Here is a 13,042-nt window from a genome sequence, read left to right as displayed (position 1 = left end):
CCCTTTACAGAAACCCTGTTGACTTTTGCCCAACAAGTTATGTTCTTCTATATGTCTGACAATTTTATTCTTTACTATTGTTTCAACTAATTTGCCCTGTACTAACGTTAGACTTACCGATCTGTAATTGCCGGGATCACCTCTAGACCCTTTTTTAAATATTGGCGTTACATTAGCGAACTTCCAGTCATTGGGTACAGAACCTGATTTAAAGGACAGGTTACAAACCATAGTTAATAGTTCCGCAACTTCACATTTGAGTTCTTTCAGAACTCTTGGGTGAATGCCATCTGGTCCCAGTGACTTGTTACTGTTAAGTTTATCAATTAATTCCAAAATCTCCTCTAGTGACACCTCAATCTGTGACAATTCCTCCAATTTGTTACCTACAAAAGCCAGCTCAGGTTTGGGAATCTCCCTAACATCCTCAGCCCATGAAGACTGAAGCAAAGAATCCATTTAGTTTCTCTGCAATGACTTTATCATCTTTAAGGGCTCCTTTTGTATCCCGATCGTCCAGGGACCTCACTGGTTGTTTAGCAGGCTTCCTGCTTCTGATGTACTTAAAAAACATTTTGTTATTACCTTTTGAGTTTTTGGCTAGCCGTTCTTCAAACTCCTCTTTGGCTTTTCTTATTACATTTTTACACTTAAATTGGCAGTGTTTAAGCTCCTTTCTATTTACCTCACTAGGATTTAACTTCCACTTTTTAAAAGATGCCTTTTTATCTCTCACTGCTTCTTTTACATAGTTGGAGCATACATCTAAGTTGGGCCTCTATTATGGTGTCTTTGAAAAGCGTCTGTGCAGCTTGCAGGGATTTCACTTTAGTCACTGTACCTTTTAATTTCTGTTTAACTAACTCCCTCATTTTTGCATAGTTCCCCTTTCTGAAATTAAATGCCAAAGTGTTGGGCTGTTGAGGTGTTCTTCCCACCACAGGGATGTTAAATATTATATTATGGTCACTATTTCCAAGCGGTACCGTTACAGTTACCTCTTGGACCAGCCCCTGTGCATCACTCAGGACTAAATCGAGAGTTGCCTCTCCTCTTGTGGGTTCCCATACCAGCTGCTCCAAGAAGCAGTCATTTAAAGTATTGAAACATTTTGTCTCTGCATTTTGTCCTGAGGTGACATGTTCCCAGTGTAACTTAAGCGCCCTCGTGGCCAAGATGAAGTCTGCTGTGCAGGCAGCTCTGGCCAAGAGAAGGCACGTGCAGGAATGCAGCAGGAGAAATCCCTTCCACCCCAGGGACACCTGTTCCAAATCCCCCAGAGTGAACACACCCACCCACAGGAAAAGTACAATGAATATAACAAAGGGAGGTATTTATTTACAGAGGGATGAGAGGAGAAATACAACAAGGGGAAGTATAGGGGGAGCAGTAAAACAGGGTTGCATCCAAGCCAAGTCCCCACGGGCCCAGTGATAGCACAGTCCGGAAGGGCAGACACTGAGCAATGTGTCTGCACACAGAGTTCAGGAGTCCTGAGCAAAGTTCCAGTCCAGTGGTGAGTCTTGGGTGCTCCTGGTCGTCTTTGGTGCCAGGGAACTTTCCCCCAACAAACCCCTCCGGTGCCCTCTTCTGCCGCTCTCTGTAAAGCCACACAGAGCGACCACCTCCCCACTTAACTATCTAGCAGCCTCCCTCCTTGTTCCCAATGCAGAGTCACAAGCCCCAGTACTCACAGCCCCATGCAGCTCTGGGCAGCCATGATACTGGGTCCAGCTCCGGCCTGTCCTTCTCAGGCAGTTCCTCCCTGGCACAGGGCTCCTCCTGGCTCCTGTCCTGGGGTGTCCCCGATCGGCCGCCCTGTCCTTCCCAGGCTCCAGGCAGGTTCTCTCTGCTTCCTTTGCGAGGGCCTGCGGGCTGCTGCCTCTCTCTCCCTCCCAGCTCCAGAGCCACCCCCTGGAGTTTCCCTCCTTTTTTCTCACTCTCCCCCTTCCCCCTAGGAAAAAGGTTTAAAGGGTCTGTGCTCTCTAAACCCCAAAGGGGTTACACCAATCAATATGGGGATAATTGAAATCCCCCACTATTACTGAGTTCTTAATTTTGATAGCCTCTCTAATTTCCCTTAGCATTTCATCATCACTATCACTGTCCTGGTCAGGTGGTCAATAATAGATCCCTAATGTTATATTCTTATTAGAGCATGAAATTACTATCCATAGAGATTCTATGAAACATGTGGATTCACTTAAGATTTTTACTTCATTTGATTCTACATTTTCTTTCACATATAGTGCCAATCCCCCTCCCACTCCCACATGACCTCTTCTGTCCTTCCAATATATTTTGTACCCTGGAATGATTGTGTCCCATTGATTGTCCTCAGTCCACCAGGTTTCTGTGATGCCTCTTATATCAATATCCTCCTTTAACACGAGGCAGATGTTCTTTAAAAGAAAAACGCAGAAGTGCTACCTCCACATCGGGACTACAGCTGCCCCATAGAGCACTCCTGGGAACCTGCTGCCCCTGTCGTGGTAAAAAGGTTTAATTGAGACCATCTACACCCAGTGCCAACCCAGAAGAAAAGGCCCCCCTGAAGTTGGGGTTAATGTAAGGATCCAGGGGCCTATAACCCAGGCTTCAGAGCCTAGGACAGATGACATTCCCACATTGCCACCAGGAGGGCATGCAGCGCTACATTCAAGGAGCACTGTGGAGATTAGCCACCACAATGGGTCCAGAGTGACAGCTCTCTGATTGTCCAAAAGCACCATTTAACACTGGAAGTTGGCCCAGGAAGTCATCTGGGCAACCACACAGACCTCTGGCTTGCTATGACTCCAGACTGCACCTTGCTTTTTGATTTCCAGTCTCTAACCCCAGTCTGACTCTGAACTCCTGCCTGCTCATTCCAGCCTGGTATCTGTCTCTGATCTCCTGCCTCTGACCGCAGCCTGCCTCTGACCCAGATGCCTGCCTCCCAATTCTGAATACTACCACTGATCTCCAACCCTGGCCTGACTCCGATCCTAATTCTTGTTTATCAATCCTGGCTCTAGTGATTACCCCGATCCCTTCACACTGACTGCCAGCTCATGGCCAATCTTTGACTTGTGGACCCCCGCCCAGCTCTGACCGTTAGGCCAGACCTCCTCCACCCCAGTCCCTTACAGCTAAGTTCTAACATTGCTGAAAGATTCACTCATAATAGCAAAGGGAAATGTGCTTGAGGATTTATTTTTGTTGGAAATTGTGAAGCAATCTGCTAAATTAAGCAGCACATTCTTGCATATTGAATAATTTTGTTACTTTTGTTTTGAGAAACACTCACTGGCCCACTTCTTATTAATTCTCTGGTCTGCCCAGGCACATTTGGCCAGGAAAGGCAGAGATTTTAACATATCAATGTTTTTTAGATATGGTAATTACTGTATTAGTGCTCAGTGTATCATATCTGTAATGTATCAGAAGGGTAGCCGTGTTAGTCTGGATCTGTAAAAGCAACAAAGAATCCTGTGGCACCTTATAGACTAACAGACGTTTTGCAGCATGAGCTTTCGTGGGTGAATACCCACTTCTTCGGATGCAAGTGGTGGAAATTTCCAGGGGCAGGTAATATATGCAAGCAAGAAGCAAGCTAGAGATAATGAGGTTAGTTCAATCAGGGAGGATGAGGCCCTGTTCTAGCAGTTGAGGTGTGAAAACCAAGGGAGGAGAAACTGGTTCTGTAATTGGCAAGCCATTCACAGTCTTTGTTTAATCCTGAGCTGATGGTGTCAAATTTGCAGATGAACTGGAGCTCAGCAGTTTCTCTTTGAAGTCTGGTCCTGAAGTTTTTTTGCTGCAGGATGGCCACCTTAAGATCTGCTATTGTGTGGCCAGGGAGGTTGAAGTGTTCTCCTACAGGTTTTTGTATATTGCAATTCCTAATATCTGATTTGTGTCCATTTATCCTTTTCCTTAGAGACTGTCCAGTTTGGCCGATGTACATAGCAGAGGGGCATTGCTGGCATATGATGGCATATATTACATTGGTGGACGTGCAGGTGAATGAACCGGTGATGGTGTGGCTGATCTGGTTAGGTCCTGTGATGGTGTTGCTGGTGTAGATATGTGGGCAGAGTTGGCATCGAGGTTTGTTGCATGGGTTGGTTCCTGTGCTAGAGTTACTATGGTGCGGTGTGCAGTTACTGGTGAGAATATGCTTCAGGTTGGCAGGTTGTCTGTGGGCGAGGACTGGCCTGCCACCCAAGGCCTGTGAAAGTGTGGGATCATTCTCCAGGATGGGTTGTAGATCCCTGATGATGCGCTGGAGGGGTTTTAGCTGGGGACTGTATGTGATGGCCAGTGGAGTCCTGTTGGTTTCTTTCTTGGGTTTGTCTTGCAGTAGGAGGCTTCTGGGTACATGTCTGGCTCTGTTGATCTGTCTCCTTATTTCCTCGTGCGGGTACTGTAGTTTTGAGAATGCTTGGTGGAGATTTTGTAGGTGTTGGTCTCTGTCTGTGGGGTTAGAGCAGATGCGGTTGTACCTCAGTGCTTGGCTGTAGACAATGGATCTTGTGGTGTGCCCGGGATGGAAGCTGGAGGCATGAAGATAGGCATAGCGGTCGGTAGGTTTTCGGTATAGGGTGGTGTTAATGTGACCATCAATTATTTGCACCGTAGTGTCTAGGAAGTGGACCTCCCATGTAGATTGGTCCAGGCTGAGGTTGATGGTGGGGTGGAAGCTGTTGAAATCGTGGTGGAATTTTTCCAGAGTCTCCTTCCCATGGGTCCAGGTGATGAAGATGTCATCAATGTAGCGTAGGTACAATGTAGCCGACATGCACAGGCAGAAATTGTGGAAAAACAACATCGCTTGCCTCATAACCTAAGTCGTGCAGAACGCAATGCCATCCACAGCCTCAGAAACCATCCTGACATTATAATCAAAGAGGCTGATAAAGGAGGTGCTGTTGTCATCATGAACAGGTCTGACTACCAAAAGGAGGCCGCCAGACAACTCTCCAACACCAAATTCTACAGGCCACTTCCCTCAGATCCCACTGAGGAATACACTGCTGAACCATCTACTCAGGACACTCCCTACACTAACACCGGAACAAATCAACATACCCTTAGAGCCCCGACCAGGGCTATTCTATCTACTGCCCAAAATCCACAAACCTGGAAATCCTGGACGCCCCATCATCTCGGGCATTGGAACTCTCACTGAAGGACTGTCTGGATATGTGGACTCTCTACTCAGACCCTATGCCACCAGCACTCCCAGCTATCTCCGTGACACCACTGATTTCCTGAGGAAACTACAATGCATTGGTGACCTTCCAGAAAACACCATCCTGGCCACCATGGATGTAGAGGCTCTCTACACCAACATCCCACACGCTGATGGAATACAAGCTGTCAGGAACAGTATCCCTGATGATGCCACAGCACAACTGGTTGCTGAGCTCTGTGCCTTTATCCTCAGACACAACTATTTCAAATTTGATGACAATATATATCTCCAGATCAGTGGCACCGCTATGGGCACCCGCATGGCCCCACAATATGCCAATATTTTTATGGCTGACCTGGAACAACGCTTCCTCAGCTCCCGTCCACTCACGCCCCTTCTCTACCTACGCTACATTGATGACATCTTCATCACCTGGACCCATGGGAAGGAGACTCTGGAAAAATTCCACCACGATTTCAACAGCTTCCACCCCACCATCAACCTCAGCCTGGACCAATCTACACGGGAGGTCCACTTCCTAGACACTATGGTGCAAATAATTGATGGTCACATTAACACCACCCTATACCGAAAACCTACCGACCGCTATGCCTACCTTCATGCCTCCAGCTTCCATCCCGAGCACACCACAAGATCCATTGTCTACAGCCAAGCACTGAGGTACAACCGCATCTGCTCTAACCCCACAGACAGAGACCAACACCTACAAAATCTCCACCAAGCATTCTCAACACTACAGTACCCATGCGAGGAAATAAGGAGACAGATCAACAGAGCCAGACATGTACCCAGAAGCCTCCTACTGCAAGACAAACCCAAGAAAGAAACCAACAGGACTCCACTGGCCATCACATACAGTCCCCAGCTAAAACCCCTCCAGCGCATCATCAGGGATCTACAACCCATCCTGGAGAATGATCCCACACTTTCACAGGCCTTGGGTGGCAGGCCAGTCCTCGCCCACAGACAACCTGCCAACCTGAAGCATATTCTCACCAGTAACTGCACACCGCACCATAGTAACTCTAGCACAGGAACCAACCCATGCAACAAACCTCGATGCCAACTCTGCCCACATATCTACACCAGCAACACCATCACAGGACCTAACCAGATCAGCCACACCATCACCGGTTCATTCACCTGCACGTCCACCAATGTAATATATGCCATCATATGCCAGCAATGCCCCTCTGCTATGTACATCGGCCAAACTGGACAGTCTCTAAGGAAAAGGATAAATGGACACAAATCAGATATTAGGAATGGCAATATACAAAAACCTGTAGGAGAACACTTCAACCTCCCTGGCCACACAATAGCAGATCTTAAGGTGGCCATCCTGCAGCAAAAAAACTTCAGGACCAGACTTCAAAGAGAAACTGCTGAGCTCCAGTTCATCTGCAAATTTGACACCATCAGCTCAGGATTAAACAAAGACTGTGAATGGCTTGCCAATTACAGAACCAGTTTCTCCTCCCTTGGTTTTCACACCTCAACTGCTAGAACAGGGCCTCATCCTCCCTGATTGAACTAACCTCGTTATCTCTAGCTTGCTTCTTGCTTGCATATATTACCTGCCCCTGGAAATTTCCACCACTTGCATCCGAAGAAGTGGGTATTCACCCACAAAAGCTCATGCTGCAAAACGTCTGTTAGTCTATAAGGTGCCACAGGATTCTTTGTTGCTTTTACATATCTGTAATGTATTATCATGAATTGGCAGGTGGTGTACAACACCAGAGTAAATTAAAAAAGAGTTGATTAAGTAAGAGAAAGTTGTTTGCCTTTTAAACTTCTGAAGTCTTACCAGGCTTTATGAGCAATATTAAGGGTTTGCACTTTCTTGAGACAAGGAAGATTAAATGAAGGTCAACGGAAAATGAGTTGCTTGTTTTTGATAAATTAGACCTTCATTAAAATAAGTGACATTATTAGACATAGTGAAGAAGGAACTTCACTGAAAATAGACATCTTTGCAAAGAATTGTGTGCTTTTGAGAAAGTATCTTTGTGAAAAAAAAATCTTGTTAAAATAAGTAGCATGATTAGTCTGAGAGAAAAGGGGAGGATATAATTGAAAACACATTTCCTGAGGAATGATATCTGAAAACAGTGATTCAGCTTTTAAAAACAAACTGCAAATTATATTCCCATACAGTTAACAAAGCAAGTGATTCCTCTGATTCCTAACACATGTCATCATAACAAATCAGAAAAATATGGCTCACTTTCTCAACTTACCAAGGTTAAAATTCAGTATTTCACCGATCAAGGAACAAGGAGACACTCAATGAAATTGGAAGGCAAAATAAAATTAAAACTGATAAAAAACCATTTTTTACATAATCTGAAGAAGCTGTTGCCAAAAGACATAATGGAAACCAAGAGCTCAATATGATTCTGAAAAGAGGACTAGCCATTTATATGAATAAGAACATCCACAGTTATATTATAAAGGATAACAAAAACAAAAAAAGGAATATAAATCCTCATGCTTCAGGGCATGAGCCAGTAACTGTTAGGATTAGAAAAAAATAGGGTTATTTCCCTATTCTCCACTATCAGGTTCCTTACCCAAAACAGCAAGTATTTCCTAATGCTTTTCAGGTTCTCTACTTCCTCCTGTTTTGGGTAAGAGACCCTCCTGTCTCTGACAATGTTCCTCCTGAACATTATCAGAGACAGGATACTGAATTAGATGGGCCATGGATCTGATGCAGTATGGCAATTCCTGTTTTTTCTCTGTTAAGAACATCCTAATATATGATATTAGGTCTGTGGGTGAAAAAGTTTCCTAGCAATTATCCTAGATCTAAACAATGGAGTAAATACTTACAAAATACAACATTATCATTTTTATCATTTGTATACATGCTGGGTCTGATTCAATAGGGCAATTTGCATGGTACGTACCTAAGAATCAACAGCTTATTCTCTGCTGTACAAGAAAGAAAGGAAGATATGCTCCATGCCTATAGGTCCTATATTTAGGTCATATAAATGCTGCCATAAACTTTTCACTTGAGAACATTATCCAAAGCATAGGTTCTGAAGGATGACTTGGCCCCATTATTGTTAGATATCTTGCCATACCTAAATCCTGCCATCTAATGCATTGCAAAAAGATATTGGTGTATATTATAGGTGAAAGAATGCTAAGCATATGATTATTCCGAATGAAAGTTCTTCAGCATGGAATTCACGCTGCAGAGTGTCACCTAGCAATAACAGGAGAATATGAGGCATGATGTCAGAAGGTAATAAAGTTGATGCATTTGTGACTGTGCTGAAATCAAAGCATTCTGCCAAAACAGCTGCCCAGCAGCAACTACAGGAGTATCGGAAGAATTAAAATAATGACTTCAGATTTCAATCTCTTGCCAGAACTCTTCCTCCTATACCTCAGCATTTGGCTTCACCATCATGCAGCAGCAGGAGTGGAAAGGGAGAAATTACTCAAAGAACCAAAGCATGTGTGACTGGTCATGATAAATGGCATGGACCCAGCATGGATGCCTTAACTATTAACACTATGTTATTACACGTTTAACTGTAATTTATTATCCATGTAGTTTATAATTCACAGGGTGTAAATATATCCTCTTCCCATCATTATACAGTCTATCAGCCCTACATTATTGCCAACCATTCCAGATGCCATTAAAATTTAAGCCTATTTCAATTTCTGCCCTGGCACACACCACAGTATATTAAGAACCAGTAGGTGTACCAATATATAAAAGAACAGGTACAAAGCCCACCTCCCTTGTGCACAGAGGGTGAAGAAACACCCCCCCCACACACACACACAGCCATCCTTACTCCCCTCACTCTGCAGAGGGCTAATACAGAGTCTCTCAGAAACAAGGAAAAAATCCTATGATCCAAATGATTCAGAAATACCTACCCATGGTATCAGTGAAACCATTTGTCTACCTTAGGGTTTCATATGGCTGCCCATCAGCATAGGACCAAGCGCTTTCCACATAAAATTGATAGCAATAGCAAATTCTCTAGTGGACTTTATGGAGTCGCTGGGACTTCCCCCTTCTCAGGGAACACACAGCTTGGAGCAAGTTTTTATTTTTTATTTTATCCGTTTACTTTTTTAGTTTTGGTTGATTTGTTTCAAGGTAATTTGGGGGATGGGGAGAAGAAGAGATATCACTATAGTAAGTGTCACTCTTATGGTGGAAAGGCCTTTTCAAAGAGAAATATACTCAATGGAGATGAAGAGGTTAATTTTAGAAAAAGGAACCTATTTTGTCAAGTCTTACCCAGATTATCTATTTTTAACAAAGATACCAGTCTTGGTTCTATTGGAATATGATCCTGTAGCTTTCCATATGTCCTTGTTAATCTAAGTGCCTTGTATGTACTTTTACAGCTGGATTCATGAGGTGAAGCTGTTAAATGTAATTTCTAGCAAGCTAAATAGATTATGGCTAGTTTTCATATTCATATTTCTTGACCTTAAGCAATAAGATGTTGCCTGTGGGGATGTATTAAACCAACACATGACTAATCCGCTTCTTGAAACTAGAGTAAAGGAGGGGCCATGTATCCATATCAGGTCCCCAAAGCCTTTTTCCTCATTATTCTTGCAGACAAAATAGTATCATTTTTAAATCAGAGCAATAATAGAGAAGAAAGCTTGGAGGTTAACGTGATGAACTGCTTAACAAATTTAATAAAAAGAAACAAGGCTGCAAGACAAAGTGAATTAAAGAGAGTGTTGTTGGTATCATTATTCATATTTGACAGATGTGCTGTGAAAGGAGATACAAGAACCTTTCCTGCAGAGATATAAACTTTTCAAACCTTGGTCCATGCGTCCCAGACTGTTGAAATAGGTGAGAGATAAACCCTCTTCTACATAAAAACATATTTAAAGGCATACTAATATTTTGCAACAGACATCACCTATTACACCTCCATTAATCTGAATGCTAAACTAGATTAAAGAATCTCTCATCACACAAAATAAGTATTTTAATTTTTGAAAAACATTACATTATATTTTCCCAGCAACTGTGTACATATGTGATAGGGTACTCAGAGACCCAGACAGCTGGTTGGCTAGCACACCTGGCCCTCTGTCAGAGTGACAGAGATGCCTGTTCCTGACCCTAACCAGGAATTTTCAGCTCTCCACCAGTATCTTGGCCCTTACAGGGGCTTGGCAGGGGGGACCTGGGCCCTCCATCTCCACCAAGTCCCAGCGCAGGGCTCTGGAGGAAGCAACACTGGCAAGGTTCTCCCTGAAGTGAGTGTAAGTCCACTTCCTACCTGTACATCCCTTCATTTTGGGACATGACCCCTATAGTCCAAACAGCAATCCCTTAACAAGAGAGTCCAAAGGAGCAGGTCCCTGCCATTCTGCTAGTTCTCCAAGGGCATAGCGGTTGGAGAAGGCACTGTCCATGGGCCATACTCTGGGGTCCTCTCTCAGGCTCTGCCTCCTGTCTGGCTTATCATTCTTCTCTCCTGAAGCCTGTCCATCACCCTTTGCCTGGGCTGCTGAGCTCCTTTTAACCCACTCCTCCAAGTCAGAGCATGCTCAGTAGACCCAGAGGGGCGGAGCTACTTGGTCCCAGTAATGCCTTTTAAGCCTTTTGGGTTCAGTGTGGGGTTTGTATACGCCATCACAACATATATATATGTAGACATGTAAATTATCTTGTATACAGCATGTATTTTTCATGTGAAAAATACCAGGAAATTTACACATTATGTAATTTGACTTATGATTTATTCACTAACTTATAACTAATTTTAATTTTATTTTAGACATTTTTTTTGGTAAAAGCCTCCTTGTGTACAAAATCTCTATTGAGTCAGTTGAGCATTTCACAGAATTGCCAGGCAACTTTGACACATTGCAGCACATTCGGCAGTCTTTGTTCAAAAGAGACTCAGGACTAGGCTAACAGCGGTGTTGCAAATCAGGAATGGAATGCATTGGGAATGCAGTGCAGGGATGATTGCTTAGCACCTGCCTGCAATATACTTAGTTTTACTCAAGGCACTGCCAATTATGCCAAATTGGGTGTTGGTGTTTTACTGTAGAGCACAAACAAGTAGACTGAGACCTGCAAACTCATTTAGCATATGATCAACATAAAATTTGAACCCAGGTCTGAGGAGGTGAAAATCTAGCAGAGTGTATGTTTAATATCAGTTTAATAAATAAATAAATAAATATCAGTTTAATAAAATGTAGCTGTATGACAGTTCAGCTTATGGACTCAGTTCTGAGAGTGCTCAGCAGTCTCAGCTCAGGGTTCAACACCTCTACATGAGGATATTTGTCAGACACAAACAGGGGCATTTAATGCTGCCATAAGACCTGACTGCAACAAAATAACTGCTTAGTAGGAAAAGTGTTTGGGTAGACACCAAATATCCTATAAACCAGCTTTAAAGGAGAATTGTTTGAAACTTTAAAGTCTTGAGTCTATCAGGAAGTTTCACACTTCTAATAGCTGAGCAGGTAAATTTTCACTAAAACACATCCCTTTTATCCTTATAATAGAGCTGTAGTGCACTGATCTAACAGTATTAGCCAAATTCTCTAATGCAGTGGTTTTCAACCTGTCATCCATGGATCCCTGGGTCCACAGACTATGTCTAAAGGGGTCTGGTCTGCACCTCCATTTAAAATTTTTAGGGGTCCACAAATGAAAAAAGGTTGAAAGCCACTGTTCTAATGTGGATTTTAAAAATTATTTAAATAACTCAGCCAGTTCCTAGAAAGACAAAATTCCTGTTTATTCCAATGGGAGTTTTAGCTGCACAGAAGCTGAAAGATCTGATCAATTATGTATAAACTGTGTATTTTAAATCAGACAATGGTGTTTGTTATTCACTTATGTGAAAATGTGCATTAGACAGTGGCTTCTCATAAAGACGTTTTCCAAAGAGAAAATACTTTTGTAAACATGGGGCGGGGATTCCTGATAGACTGAAAAAGAAGAAAAAGCAGAAAAACTTGTCTAATTCTCAGTCAATTTCTCAACTTGTGAATGAATTAGTCCAACTGAAGAAAATATTCTTTCTGTGTCTGTAAATTATTATTCATGCTCAATTTGAGTAAGATTGGTTACTATACAATGTGAAGGGACTCTTTGGACCACATTGCAAACCAGGGAAGGCTTTCAAAATTCAATACATTTTAATAGATGTCATATTAGAATAACAGTGGCCAAGGTAGACAATGCAAATTAGAAAGAGTTCTGACAAAGGAGCTGTCGTGCATCTGTTGTAACCACTTCATTAAATCTGAAAAGGAGTGTGGTCTTGTGGTTAACATAAGGGACTGAGAAGCAGGGTTCTCAGCTCAACCCCGTGCTTTGGTATAATACGTAACCCTGTACTTTATGCTATGAAATGTAGAATAGGAAAGGGAATCCACATAGTCCTCCCTTCCCCTCATTTGTCCTGATCATTTTCTCCATTCTGGTGTGCATTTCTATAAAACATCTTTTTTGTTTCAGAATTAAGCATAGAATCTACGGTCCTTAATGAATGGAACCAATACGACTTTACTATGCAAATAATTTGTGTGTGAATTTGGCCTTTAGACTATGGTAACTGTAGTACCCTAGCTGAAACAGTAGATTATTCCAGAAATGGGATCATATTTCAGTACTCAAACCCACAGGGTAGTCAGTCAGTTAAACAGCTGTATTGGAAACCACAGTTTGATGCAGTCAAGAGTACTAGAAATCTGTTATCTTGCAGCATGGTGAGTTCAGTAGTTCCAGTCTGAGGGGGCACTTCTTTTCACAGCAGTGATGTAAAATAGCTTCCCCCTCTGTTGCCTCATGCACTCCAGCTG

At 42.9% G+C, this 13,042-nt stretch overlaps 1 protein-coding gene across 2 annotated transcripts in view; it reads right to left on the bottom strand.

Moving 5' to 3' along the window:
• Positions 1-10,664, bottom strand: part of HMGCLL1 (3-hydroxymethyl-3-methylglutaryl-CoA lyase like 1) — a 131,033-nt gene extending 120,369 nt beyond the window's left edge. For both annotated transcript variants that reach the window (XM_039532441.1, XM_039532442.1), the window contains exon 1: positions 10,492-10,664. The gene's annotated coding sequence lies outside the window, so the exon portion shown is untranslated. The remainder of the gene's footprint in view (positions 1-10,491) is intronic.
• Positions 10,665-13,042: the final 2,378 nt, after the last annotated feature.

The sequence above is a fragment of the Mauremys reevesii genome, linkage group 3 (assembly GCF_016161935.1).
Source record: "Mauremys reevesii isolate NIE-2019 linkage group 3, ASM1616193v1, whole genome shotgun sequence".
In the NCBI taxonomy this organism is placed as follows: Eukaryota; Metazoa; Chordata; order Testudines; family Geoemydidae; genus Mauremys; species Mauremys reevesii.
The sequence above is the reverse complement of the archived record's forward strand: the minus strand, read 5'-3'. Positions and strand labels throughout refer to the sequence as shown.